General features: G+C 46.3%; 1 protein-coding gene across 2 annotated transcripts in view; it reads left to right on the plus strand.

Annotated features, from left to right (window-relative positions):
• The first annotated feature begins 933 nt into the window (after positions 1–933).
• Positions 934–13,355, plus strand: part of SPSB1 (splA/ryanodine receptor domain and SOCS box containing 1) — a 57,954-nt gene continuing 45,532 nt past the window's right edge. Inside the window, exon 1 of one of the 2 annotated variants that reach the window (XM_014941484.1) lies at positions 934–1,108. The gene's annotated coding sequence lies outside the window, so the exon portion shown is untranslated. Of the gene's footprint in view, positions 1,109–7,381; positions 7,503–13,355 lie in introns of those variants that run through there. The other variant, XM_014941486.1, reaches the window with a different exon arrangement.

Here is a 13,355-nt window from a genome sequence, read left to right on the forward strand (position 1 = left end):
CGGGCCCGGGGTGGCTCCGCGGCGGGCCCTTCCCCGGGGCGGCGGTGACCGGCCCCGCGGGCTTCTCGCCTCAGGCGCTGGGTGCCGCGGCCTCCGCCTCCCTCTCTCCCTTCCTCCGCCCTTCCCGGCGGGCGCGGAGCGGGTCTCCCCTCCCGGCCCCGCCAGCTGCCCGCCATCGGTGCCAGCTTCACAGAACAGCCGCAAACGCCAGGCCCGGGCGAGGCCAAGCTCCGCAAAGCCCCGGGTGGGCACGGAAGGCCCCGTTCCCGGGGAGCGCGGGTGGCGGTGGGGTAGGTTCCCGGTGGTTGGGGCTCACGGGGCAGCCCCGGAGGGTTGCGGGGGTTCGGAAGGCTGCGGGGGATGCGGGGGAGGATGCGGGGGGCAGCTGGCGTGGCTGCCCCTGGGTTTGAAACGCAAACACCGATGGTGTCAGCTCGGAGATCTCCATCTCCTGAGGGATCCGGGGGGTTCGTGCGGTGTCTGGGGTTACGGTGGTGGTCTCGGGGCACACCTCGCAAGGTCTGATTAATATGTCTTGTTTTTTATGACTTAAACTTATGCTGTGACAATGGGAAGTTGTATAACCCTCTCTCTGAGGTACCCAGACTGTTGTTATGAGGACAGATGGATCTCGCTGTAGCCCTGTGCTGAAATACACCGTTTGTTCTCCTTACCTGGCTGAGCAGGGGGTGGTCAGTGCAGCTGATGGCTGTGCCTGGTTAGAAAGCTGTGAATTGTCTGAGCTGTTGCTTAAGATAAGGAAGTTTACAAAACGATTGTAAAAATGGGAGTTGCTACCTTGGAGAAAGATCAGCTCTCTTTTTTTTTTCTTTCTTTTTTTTTTTCTAATACTGATGTAGGATGAATTTACAAACCTTTTGTTCTGGAAGCAATCTTTGCTTTTTCCACCTCCCTGATGTCTGATTCCTACAGCAGACCCCGCACTGCACAGCGTGGTGGGGTGAGCAGCTTAGAGTTGCTGGGTTGACTGCTACATTACTGGGACCAAACTGTGGAGTTTCCAGTGGCTTGCAGTGAAGGAGACCTGGCTGTAGGATGGAGGGGGTCAAAGTGGCTAACCCGGCCTCTGAGGAAGGATGTTTCTGTGGTGAGTTGATGAGGGACCTACTGGGATTGTGATGGAGCCCTGTTACTGTTTATAACGTGAACATTGATGCTGAGAAGCACTTAAGGGGCTTGTGGAGGAGCGTCCTCCCTGACCAACCAGTGGCTACTGCTCCTTTCTCCTCCCTGCTCTGTCAGTGTCCCTGGCCACTGGCCCTGGCAGCGTGCTCAGTAGTTTTGATGATGGATGTGTAATGAGCAATTTATTCTTCTCCCCCCTTGAAGACAAGGGGTGGACCTCAGCAGCGTATTCCTCTGGGGGGCATGGTACATCAGCAGCAGGCTGCTGCAGCCTCCTCCTCTGCTTCAGAGGTTACTGAAGTACATTATCATGTGGCTGGAGTTTGTTTGTAAACTTATGTTAGATACTTCTGAACTGTGGGTTTGTGTTCCAGGAACTGGCTGGCTGAAATGTGCTGCATTTGCATGGAGTCACTTCACTGCCGCTTGATGCTCGATGTGGAAAAAGTCCTTCTGCTTGTTGCTCTCCTCTGTCCTTTTTTTTATTTTTTTCCCCTGGTCCCCTACATTTCCTTTCCTCAGAAAAAGTGACAGCAGTCTGCAAGGGAGACTTGTCTTGTAAGTCTGTCTTGCGAGGGCTAATTAAGAATTCATGAAGTTACTGGAATTAAAAATCCATAGCTGGTGAGCCAGTCGGGACACGGTGTGTGCCAGGCTTTGTGAACAACTGCAGCCCGTGCTGAAAGTTTATCTTCCAAGTGACAATGTAGTTTTTGAAGATCTGGAAGGGAGTGTGCTCTGTGGCTGGCTGAGGTTTGCATCTCAGTCAAGTTTTGTGGCTTGTGCCACTGAATACACTGGAGTTGGCAGCTGGTTGGCAGCTCTGATAGGGCAGTGCAAGCTGTGCTTATAGTTTTGGGCTGTAGTACACAGGTACTGACTGAGGCTGGAGTCACTGAGGACTTATGTTGATAAGGGGAGGGAGGGGTAACTGGTGTTGGCAGGGGGTATCAATGAGATAACCTCAGCTGGGATGTGCTTATCCTCATGCCTTGTGGAAGGAGGTTTGTACATGCATTAATTAGTGGGGTGATGTAGCATTATAGCAGTGGAGAAACAGCTTACTGGACCTGCATGGATTATACTCATAAGCTCTGTTTTGGTATGAATTTCCCTAACTTTGACTGTCCCAAAGGCTATGGATGTGGCTGGCTGTGGAACTGCTGCCCTGCTCCTTTATGCCTGCACGAGTGTGATGTGACGGAGCAAGTGAAGTTGCTGGTACAAGATGGAAGTTAGACATTAGTTGCTTCCAGACAAAGCTGTGTAATGCCTGCAGGATAAAAGTGAGTAAATGTCTGAGAACCACGGTTACCAAACTGCAGGCACTGGACTCTTTTGCTGGTGGTCACTGCAGAGTGGGTTGATGTCAAGGTGTTGACTCACTTCCAGTTAATACACTGCTCTGAGCAACCAAAAAATCTTCCATGTGAGTAACTGCTACAGCTGCCACTGCTTCAATAAATAACTTCTGGAGAAGTGGGGTGGGATGAGTGCAGTTGTCTTTAGCAAAGGTGGGGTATGTGCTAGAGGCGATGGCCGAACACAGTGTACCGCGTGTGAGAACCTAAAGTACCAGTTGCCAAGCATATGGTGGGGGAAAAAGTGCCAGTGTTAACTGTCCTTCCCCAGGGACTACTAAAGCAATGTCACCTCTTCTAAAGAAGCAGGGAAGGGATTGTTCATAGATTTCCTCTTAACTCTCTACATCTCTGCCCTCATAGGTAATGTTTTGGAAGATCCTGGGCAAAAGCAAACTGGTCTGTTGTGCTGATCAGGAAATTCTCTTCCAGGTGGTAATACTTTGGGTGAAGTCGCATCAAGCCTAAAAAGAATATATAATGGATCTGTCTTAGAAAAGTCCAGCAGTCTTATTGGAGCAACTGAGCATGACAGGAGACTGAAGGAAACTCACTCTTGTACGTGGCAGGATGATTTCCTGGAGGAATTACAGTGACTTGTAGAAATTAAATATAATGTGTAAATGTAGTGCTGAGTGTGACTGAGATGCAGCCTTGTCTTACACATGGGAGGAGAGAAGGGCAAACCAAGTTGTCTGAAGGATATGAGTGTGCTATTGGAAACCAGGCTGTCTGGTTTGGTGCGTGCCACTGGGAGAACTCGTATGGTGTCCTTATCCAACTGCTTCTTCTTGTCTCACAGCTGAGGGGTCAAGAACAATGTTATCTACCCTGTTACTTCCACCAAAGGACAGACTGGAACGCTTAGCTTCTGCTGTACCTCTGCACAAACAGCTTCACATAAATGTCACACGGAAGAAGTTTGAGAGCAAGAGAATGGCCGTCTCTCTAGCTCTTTCACTGACTTACTTTTGTCCTAGTTATTTTCCCTGATAAACTTGTGACTCTGTAGCAAACACTCAAACACATGTCTTGACAGTGTTGTTAAGTATCTATTTGTTTGGCAATTCTTCCCTGACTTAGTTGCAGAAATTGACATTCTTGGTGGCAGTGAAATCCTCCTCCTGTTCAGTGATTGGAATAACCAACCAAGCACTAAAGTGCTAACAAATCCCTGTGTCTTCCTAGGCAAGGCTTGACTTCCCTCCCTTGCATTCATTCCAGCTGAATGCTTCTCCTTGAACTATGAAGGTTTCTTCTTCAACCAAAATGTCTGTTGCAAATGCATCCTATTATGGGGGATTTAAAAGCCAGCAACTTTCTGATAGTGACTTCTTAGCTAGTTACTAGAGAACATGTCTACCTCTGCCTAAAACAGGGGTGCAGTGGGGTCTTAAACCTGTCTGAGCTCTGAAATGAGGCTGTGCTGGTGCGGGTTTGATCCTGAAGAGACTCGGGAGTTAGTGATGCTCCAGAGGTGCCCGTCTGCACACACTGTGTGACAAAGGAGTGTTTTTTACACAGTGAATGTGATTTAGTGTTCATTCTGGCAGCTAATTGGGTACGGGAGCTACTTTCTTCTGTAGCTGAGGGGTGGCACAAGTTGCTTCGACACTGTGTATCGTTTAAGGGAAGGAAATACAGGAGACTTTCCCTAGGAAAATAGATTTAGTGTGAGCTGGATGCTATATTGAGGTCCACTCCCAGCATGTGAAGGCAGTGAGTAAGGTACTGGCAGAACAGTCAGCTGAAACATGAATAGCATCCTGCTGTTGAGCTGAAATTGAGTAAAACTTAAGCTGTCCCAGCCCACCGGACTGCCTGGGTGCTGTACCTGTGCCCCTGTGGAGAGTAGAGAGGGGAGAAGTATTTCTCAGCATGTTAACTACATGTTTGAGCTCTGGACCTCAACCACTGGGGTGAGCAGATGCAAGTGCTCATTAGTAAGATGGGTGCTTGGTGCTGTCTCGTGACTGCTGGGGACAGTTCTTTGTCATATGTTGTCATGCTTGGGGTTGGGCTTAAGGTCCAGAGTTTTCCAGGCCAGCTGGTGCTTGTGGTGATGTGACAGTATCCTCTGTGCCCCAGGGACTGTGGCTTAGAGGGAGTTTGAGCTCTGGACCTCACCCACTGGGGTGAGAAGATGCAAGTCCTCATTAGTAAGATGGGTGCTTGGTGCTGTGTCGTGATTGCTGGGGACAGTTCTTTGTCATATGTTGTCACGCTTGGGGTTGGGCTTAAGGTCCAGAGTTTTCCAGGCCAGCTGGTGCTTGTGGTGATGTGACAGTATCCTCTGTGCCCCAGGGACTGTGGCTTAGAGGGATGAGTGTAGGGCTGCAAGCCAGGGACAGCTGTGGGCTAATCCTTTCTATACAGCTGACTCAATGTGTGGCCTTGCTTCAGTCACTCAACGATTTGCTTTAGGGTTTATAAAGGGGGAGAAAACAAAGCTAATGCTTCTCTTTCCTGATCACCTTTGGAAGGGATGGATGGTAATATCGGGTTTTATTTAATGGGCTTTACCCTGTAGCTCATCGAAGCAGTTGGACTAGAAAAGACTTATAATGCAGGGGTTTTTGGAAGAGGTGGGAAGTGGCTCTTCTGTCCATGATGTGGAGTTGCCACAGCCAGGACTGGGGGACTTAGCATGCCTTCGACTTCCCAGTCTTTCATTGATGTGGTAGATGTCTTGCCATCCTCCCTTCTGTGTTTGTGTTGTGCTTAAGAAGCATTGAACTTTAAGTATTTCTGGGTTAACATCTTTTTCTCATCTTAGTAGAGAAACAGCCACCTGCCCTTGCCTTATCTTCTTTCTTTAACCCTGGAGAGTCTTCTCCACCAACATTTTCTTGTCTTAACAGCTCTGCTAGTTCTAGAACATAAGACAGATTTCTAACTAAAGCTTTTAACCTGCAAAACTTTCCCTGGGAGGAGAAAGCTTTTTACTTTTTTTAAAAAAATAAACCAAAAAACCATCTGCCTGATTTCAAAGTGAGAGCAACAACTTCTGACTTGAGAGCTTTGGGGCAGAAGGTGGTGATGTCTAAATGGAGTTACCAAACATGGGCTTTTTCTTTGAGCCTGGGAGGGGAATTTGATGAAGCCTGTAAGTCGGAGCAGCTGTGTAGATGTTAGTTTCAAACTGCTTTCTTTGGATAGCTGGTATGTTATCAAGTCAGGAATCTGTCCTGAGGAGATCCCAGATGGGGCCTTGACACCATAAATGTACAAAGGCACTCGGTCGCACAAAAATTGCAGAAACAACTTAGTTCTAAAGAACGTGAGCCACAGATGGTAAACAGCCAAGAAAAGCAAGCAAGGGGTAAGGCCAAGCTGTTCTCTACATGAGAAGGCTACATTGGTCTCAGATGTTTAGAAAAATCTTAGTTTAAACTTTTAAGAACTTCACTGTGGATAACTTCTGGTTTGAATGGCCTTTTGGAAGCGAAACTCTACATTAAGTAGAGACATGAAAACTGCCTGTATTCCAGCTACGGCGTTTGGAGGCTTGAAGGCAGTCCTGGAGTTTGCTGAAGTGCAGTTCTCACTGAAATGCCCTAACCCCTTGTTGTACGGTGCTTCAGGATCCCTGGTCTGTAGTGGTGTAGCCTAATGAGTTGTGCTGCGGGGAAAGAAGCATTTCTTCTCAGTGAGAAGAGAATAATGGCCCTTGAAATGCTTTCAAACAGTTGTCTTTGGTCTGTACTGTGGAGGAATTGGGGACACTGGGTATGTGGGATGGATGAGGTTGGTGCTGTGTTGTCAGCAGTTCTACATGTGGCCTGTCTCTTTGATAGACAGCCTCCCCGTGCTATTTATAGGCTAAACTGGTCACGGTCTTGAACTTGGACAATGAGGGAGGGGTTGCTTTTTGTTCCATACTAATCCCACAGAACTAGTCCACCTGGGACTTTGTTTCAAGTGGTGCCCATATAAAGAAATATCTGAACCTCTGTGGACCAGCTGGTCAGGGATAAGCTAAACTGGGAGAACTAGTGTTTATGCCCTAGTTCCTATGAACTGTTCAACACCTGCGGAAGAAACCTGTTGACTCTTCTGCTGAAAAGAGGTCCGGGGCCTGTGTGAATCCAGAAAGTACCTGGCTTGACTCCCGTGGGCAGGAATTGCAGCTGCTTGGACTTTCCATTCTGGGGTTATGTGATAGTCCTGAGCGGCTGCAGGCCGGGCGGTGGTGGTGTCACCCTGCAGCTTGCTCTCAAGGTTCTGCACTGCTGGCTTGAACGCTTGGGTTCCGTGCCTGATGTCCCACACAGTTTCACTACTAATGTTCTGGGGTTTTCCGTGTGGCATGTTGTGTGCTTCCAGCTGGAACTGGAGCTGGGGGTGGGAGGGAATCAATCTAATGAACATGTTTCATTATTTTTTGTGAGCCAGGGCAGTGCTTTCCTGGACTTTTTTTTGGAGTGCTGTGTGTCCCTCTTCCAACAAGGATCAGAGAGGCAGTTATAAGTGGTTTCAGCCTCAAACTCGACTCTGGTATTGATTCAGGCTCCTACATCTCTTAGATCTTGCTAGCAAAGCTTAGTTTGCAGCCCGAGATGAAAAGGGCAGAAGGGCTGCACACATGGCACTGTTTCCAGCAGGATATTGCTGTAAGGTTAGGTATGTGGCACAATGTCTTGCCAAGGTACAGCTGCTGTGTTGAAGTTAAAAAGGGGCAGCTAATTTGCTGTCAAGTAGCTGTGAGCTTGGGTAATGGTGAAAATCCAGGGAGTGAAGGCGGACCAGCATGGAAGTATGCTACTGGTTTTCCAAGTTGTGGATTTGACTTGCTGTATGTTGAGATGGGGAGAAGCAGAAAGGGCGAAGTGTGCATCTTCTGTTTATCAATATTGGTCCATTTCAGTGGCTGAGATTTGTCCTGGAACTTTCTGAACTTGGTGTTTGCAAGAAGCAGCTTTTGAAGGAACTGGAATCTTTCTTGGAAGGCTTCTTCTACATGTTCTCCAGCTGAATCTTTCCTGTTTTATCAAGGTACTGGTGTTCCTCATGTGCTTCTGATCCTCTGGGTTTGAGGTGTGCCCGGTGGCTGTAAGATGTTGCCTTCCAGTGGGATTGTTGAAGGGGCAGGTCATATGTGCCCACATGGGCCCAAATCTGCACTTTTGGCATGAATAACATTAAATCCCGAGGCTTTATCTGAGTAATCAGATAAAGCCCGGTGTGTGGACACTGAACTGGATTTGCAAGAGGCACAGCTTTGTGTGTCAACACTTCAAGTGGGAGGGGACACCCAGGTAGAGAGCCTGGAAGGAGCGATAACCCACATCTGCAGGGAGGCTGTGATTGTGCAATGACCCCCCCTGATTGCTCCGTAGCCAGAGCACCGTTCTTTGAGAGAAAGCTTGCTCCAGGATGGCAGATATGTCCAGATGTTTGCCTACAAGGAATTCCAATGAATCTGCTGCTTTATAGAGCTTATTAGTTTCGGATGAGGAGGATCTTTGCTGCTAGGTATACTTGCAGACATACTTGGTGGTGTTTTTTTATAAGGACTTTCTGCTTTACATTTTTTTTTCCAAAAAGTAATTCGGCTCTGACTTGTGAGGCACCTTCAATCTTTGCCCTTTGTAGGGTGTTATGGTGTGAAGAACCCACAACAATTTATTGTCTATAAGGACTTTCTGCTGTACATGTTTTCTCCAAAAAGTAATTTGGCTCTGACTCGTGAGGCGCCTTCAGTCTTTGCCCTTTGTAGGGTGTTATGGCGTGAAGAACCCACAACAATTTATTGTCATTTAGACAATTATCCTATCACCCGATGACCCCTCCCTACACAGGAAGGGGAATCGGGGAAAACCAAGGAAACCTGAGGGTTGAAATATAAACAGATTTAATAGAGTAAGCCTAAATAATTAACATTAATACTAGAGAACCAATATAAAATATACAAGGATTATACTCAGCCAGTTCTATCAGTAGGAAGCTGTGTTCCCACACCTGGCAAGCTCGAAAACACCGAGACCTTGAAACCCACATACCATAGCTAGCTGCAAAGTAAATATTTTCAGAAATTCAGACACTAGAGTCTTCTAAAAATGCAGTTTTCCCAAGGATTGAGAGAGGCCTTACTGGAAAGTAAAATTACTGAAAGAGAAATTAATCCTTGTTGCTCAAACCAGGAGAAGGGATATGGCTGTATGTGCTGGTGTTCCCTGCCCAGCCAGACCCCTCCAGGTAGGAGAGCTCTGCTTGGTGCCCACATTAACAGTGGGGAAAAACAGGATTTCCATTGACTGCATGCCCATTGCTGATGGGACACGAGCAGTGTCCCCTGACTAAGCTTAGTAGGCAGAAGCAGGTTTGGGCTTTAGGCTGGAAGGATGGCATGGCTTTTGAGATTAAGAGAGGCCTTACTGGAAAGTAAAATTACTGAAAGAGAAATTAATCCTTGTTGCTCAAACCAGGAGAAGGGATATGGCTGTATGTGCTGGTGTTCCCTGCCCAGCCAGACCCCTCCAGGTAGGAGAGCTCTGCTTGGTGCCCACATTAACAGTGGGGAAAAACAGGATTTCATTTGGTGCTGTGGGCACAGCCATGTGTCCACATTAACAGTGGGGAAAAACAGGATTTCCATTGACTGCATGCCCATTGCTGATGGGACACGAGCAGTGTCCCCTGACTAAGCTTAGTAGGCAGAAGCAGGTTTGGGCTTTAGGCTGGAAGGATGGCATGGTTTTTGATAAGCATCTAGGAACATACAAGAGCAAGGTAAGATATATATATATTCATATATATGGCCTATCCTCAGCTGGATTGTGTGAAAATGGAGAGGCTTATCCTCAGCTGGATTGTGTGAAAATGGAGAAGGATGGCTGTTACTGGTTTGGCTCTTCCTGCTATGAAACAAGAATTGCATGGCTCTAGAGTTTTAAGCAGGAAGAAATTTCTTCATGCAGCTAAGACCTTAGTGGGCACTGGGAAGCAGTGACCTGTAGACCGTATATTAAGACTGACAAATCACCCTGTGTATTTGAGAGTGATTTTCAAGCTCATGGTAACTTTCTCCTAAGGTGAAAAGGAAGGATGGGGTATTATAGCCACTACTTTTTTGGAGGCATGTGCTGTTATTTGAATTAGGTTGTCTTCAAACTTTCCAAAACAAAATGCCAGCCAATCTCCATTCTGGACTGTTCTTCAAAAACATCTGGTGTCATGGATTTCTCCATTTCAAGGTGCAAAACACTACAGCAGAAGGCTCATCAGTAATTTTACTGGCAAGATGTTTTTTGTGCTAATGCAGCGTTCAATAATACTCTTAAATCTCATTTTGGCATGTCCAAAGGCACCCACAAAACAAGCTTGTCATGGAAACTGTCTGACCCAGGGTTGTGGTGATGAATAGGTATCAAATGGAAGTCAAGATGTTTTTTGTGCTAATGCAGCGTTCAATAATACTCTTAAATCTCATTTTGGCATGTCCAAAGGCACCCACAAAACAAGCTTGTCATGGAAACTGTCTGACCCAGGGTTGTGGTGATGAATAGGTATCAAATGGAAGTCATGTCCTTAGGCCTGAGGGGACAAAGCAGATGGCCCAGCAGGTGGCAGGCTGGCAGCAGGCAAAGAGATGGCTTCGCAGGTTGGTGATTGCAACCCATTTTTGCTTGCAATTGTGATAGAAAAGCTGGGCAGTCCAATTAATACATCCCTAGATGCATTTATCCAAAGTGAGTATCTCTAGCCAGAGTATTCAAGTCCTAGTAGGGTATCACCAAAGCATTGGGATTATCTGCAGGGGATGGGTGTGTAGGGTGACGTCATGTCCTTAGGCCTGAGGGGACAAAGCAGATGGCCCAGCAGGTGGCAGGCTGGCAGCAGGCAAAGAGATGGCTTCGCAGGTTGGTGATTGCAACCCATTTTTGCTTGCAATTGTGATAGAAAAGCTGGGCAGTCCAATTAATACATCCCTAGATGCATTTATCCAAAGTGAGTATCTCTAGCCAGAGTATTCAAGTCCTAGTAGGGTATCACCAAAGCATTGGGATTATCTGCAGGGGATGGGTGTGTAGGGTGACTTCAGCTAATATTTTCATTGAGTATTAAAAGCAGTAGGGTAGCAAATTGACTGTAGAAATAAAACTGCAAGGTAAGTTGTGTTTTTTTTTTTTCTGGCGGGAGGTTTTTAAGGACGGAAAATACTGTTGGATGTGGGGGCTTTGTTTGATATTCCAGACATTACACAGCTTTGTGTGTCAACACTTCAAGTGGGAGGGGACACCCAGGTAGAGAGCCTGGAAGGAGCGATAACCCACATCTGCAGGGAGGCTGTGATTGTGCAATGACCCCCCCTGATTGCTCCGTAGCCAGAGCACCGTTCTTTGAGAGAAAGCTTGCTCCAGGATGGCAGATATGTCCAGATGTTTGCCTACAAGGAATTCCAATGAATCTGCTGCTTTATAGAGCTTATTAGTTTCGGATGAGGAGGATCTTTGCTGCTAGGTATACTTGCAGACATACTTGGTGGTGTTTTTTTATAAGGACTTTCTGCTTTACATTTTTTTTTCCAAAAAGTAATTCGGCTCTGACTTGTGAGGCACCTTCAATCTTTGCCCTTTGTAGGGTGTTATGGTGTGAAGAACCCACAACAATTTATTGTCATTTAGACAATTATCCTATCACCCGATGACCCCTCCCTACACAGGAAGGGGAATCGGGGAAAACCAAGGAAACCTGAGGGTTGAAATATAAACAGATTTAATAGAGTAAGCCTAAATAATTAACATTAATACTAGAGAACCAATATAAAATATACAAGGATTATACTCAGCCAGTTCTATCAGTAGGAAGCTGTGTTCCCACACCTGGCAAGCTCGAAAACACCGAGACCTTGAAACCCACATACCATAGCTGGCTGCAAAGTAAATATTTTCAGAAATTCAGACACTAGAGTCTTCTAAAAATGCAGTTTTCCCAAGGATTGAGAGGCCTTACTGGAAAGTAAAATTACTGAAAGAGAAATTAATCCTTGTTGCTCAAACCAGGAGAAGGGATATGGCTGTATGTGCTGGTGTTCCCTGCCCAGCCAGACCCCTCCAGGTAGGAGAGCTCTATTTGGTGCTGTGGGCACAGCCATGTGTCCACATTAACAGTGGGGAAAAACAGGATTTCCATTGACTGCATGCCCATTGCTGATGGGACACGAGCAGTGTCCCCTGACTAAGCTTAGTAGGCAGAAGCAGGTTTGGGCTTTAGGCTGGAAGGATGGCATGGTTTTTGATAAGCATCTAGGAACATACAAGAGCAAGGTAAGATATATGGCTTATCCTCAGCTGGATTGTGTGAAAATGGAGAAGGATGGCTGTTACTGGTTTGGCTCTTCCTGGTATGAAACAAGAATTGCATGGTTCTAGAGCTTTAAGCAGGAAGAAATTTCTTCATGCAGCTAAGACCTTAGTGGGCACTGGGAAGCAGTGACCTGTAGACCGTATATTAAGACTGACAAATCACCCTGTGTATTTGAGAGTGATTTTCAAGCTCATGGTAACTTTCTCCTAAGGTGAAAAGGAAGGATGGGGTATTATAGCCACTACTTTTTTGGAGGCATGTGCTGTTATTTGAATTAGGTTGTCTTCAAACTTTCCAAAACAAAATGCCAGCCAATCTCCATTCTGGACTGTTCTTCAAAAACATCTGGTGTCATGGATTTCTCCATTTCAAGGTGCAAAACACTACAGCAGAAGGCTCATCAGTAATTTTACTGGCAAGATGTTTTTTGTGCTAATGCAGCGTTCAATAATACTCTTAAATCTCATTTTGGCATGTCCAAAGGCACCCACAAAACAAGCTTGTCATGGAAACTGTCTGACCCAGGGTTGTGGTGATGAATAGGTATCAAATGGAAGTCATGTCCTTAGGCCTGAGGGGACAAGGCAGATGGCCCAGCAGGTGGCAGGCTGGCAGCAGGCAAAGAGATGGCTTCGCAGGTTGGTGATTGCAACCCATTTTTGCTTGCAATTGTGATAGAAAAGCTGGGCAGTCCAATTAATACATCCCTAGATGCATTTATCCAAAGTGAGTATCTCTAGCCAGAGTATTCAAGTCCTAGTAGGGTATCACCAAAGCATTGGGATTATCTGCAGGGGATGGGTGTGTAGGGTGACTTCAGCTAATATTTTCATTGAGTATTAAAAGCAGTAGGGTAGCAAATTGACTGTAGAAATAAAACTGCAAGGTAAGTTGTGTTTTTTTTTTTTCTGGCGTGAGGTTTTTAAGGACGGAAAATACTGTTGGATGTGGTGGCTTTGTTCAAATTAACTGTAGAAATGAAACTGCAAGGTAAGTTGTTTTTTTGTCTGGCGTGAGGTTTTTAAGGAAGGAAAATACTGTTGGATGTGGTGGCTTTGTTTGATATTCCAGACATTAGATATTCTAGACAGTTGACATCTATTCCACGTTCAGGAGGTTGTGGTGCATTGAATGGTGGGTGGCTAGACAGTTGACATCTCTTCCACGTTCGGGAGGTTGTGGTGCATTGAATGGTGGGTGGCAGTGGCCTACTTGCTTTCAAACTGGTGCTTGTACACAGCAAATCTTGGCAAAGCCTCCTCAAAAGGAGGAGTAAGGAGTCAGTAGCAGCCAAAAAAAAAACAACCACCAAACAAACAGTTGAACATACTTTGGCTGAGACTGACCAGCCTTAGAAGAGACAGAAGCTTAGATAGCGAAGGTAGCAGCTAACCATAACTGTGCTTATCTCTACAATTATTACTCACTAAACTCTGAAAAAGCAAGGCAGCTTATCTTTTCTGCTTGTTTCTAAGTGTATTGAGTGCATCTTTCTTAAGAGCAGACCTTTTGACTGTTTCGACAAGGTTTCTTCCTCTC

Source organism: Calidris pugnax, unplaced genomic scaffold (assembly GCF_001431845.1).
Source record: "Calidris pugnax isolate Ruff unplaced genomic scaffold, ASM143184v1 scaffold82, whole genome shotgun sequence".
Taxonomy (NCBI): Eukaryota; Metazoa; Chordata; class Aves; order Charadriiformes; family Scolopacidae; genus Calidris; species Calidris pugnax.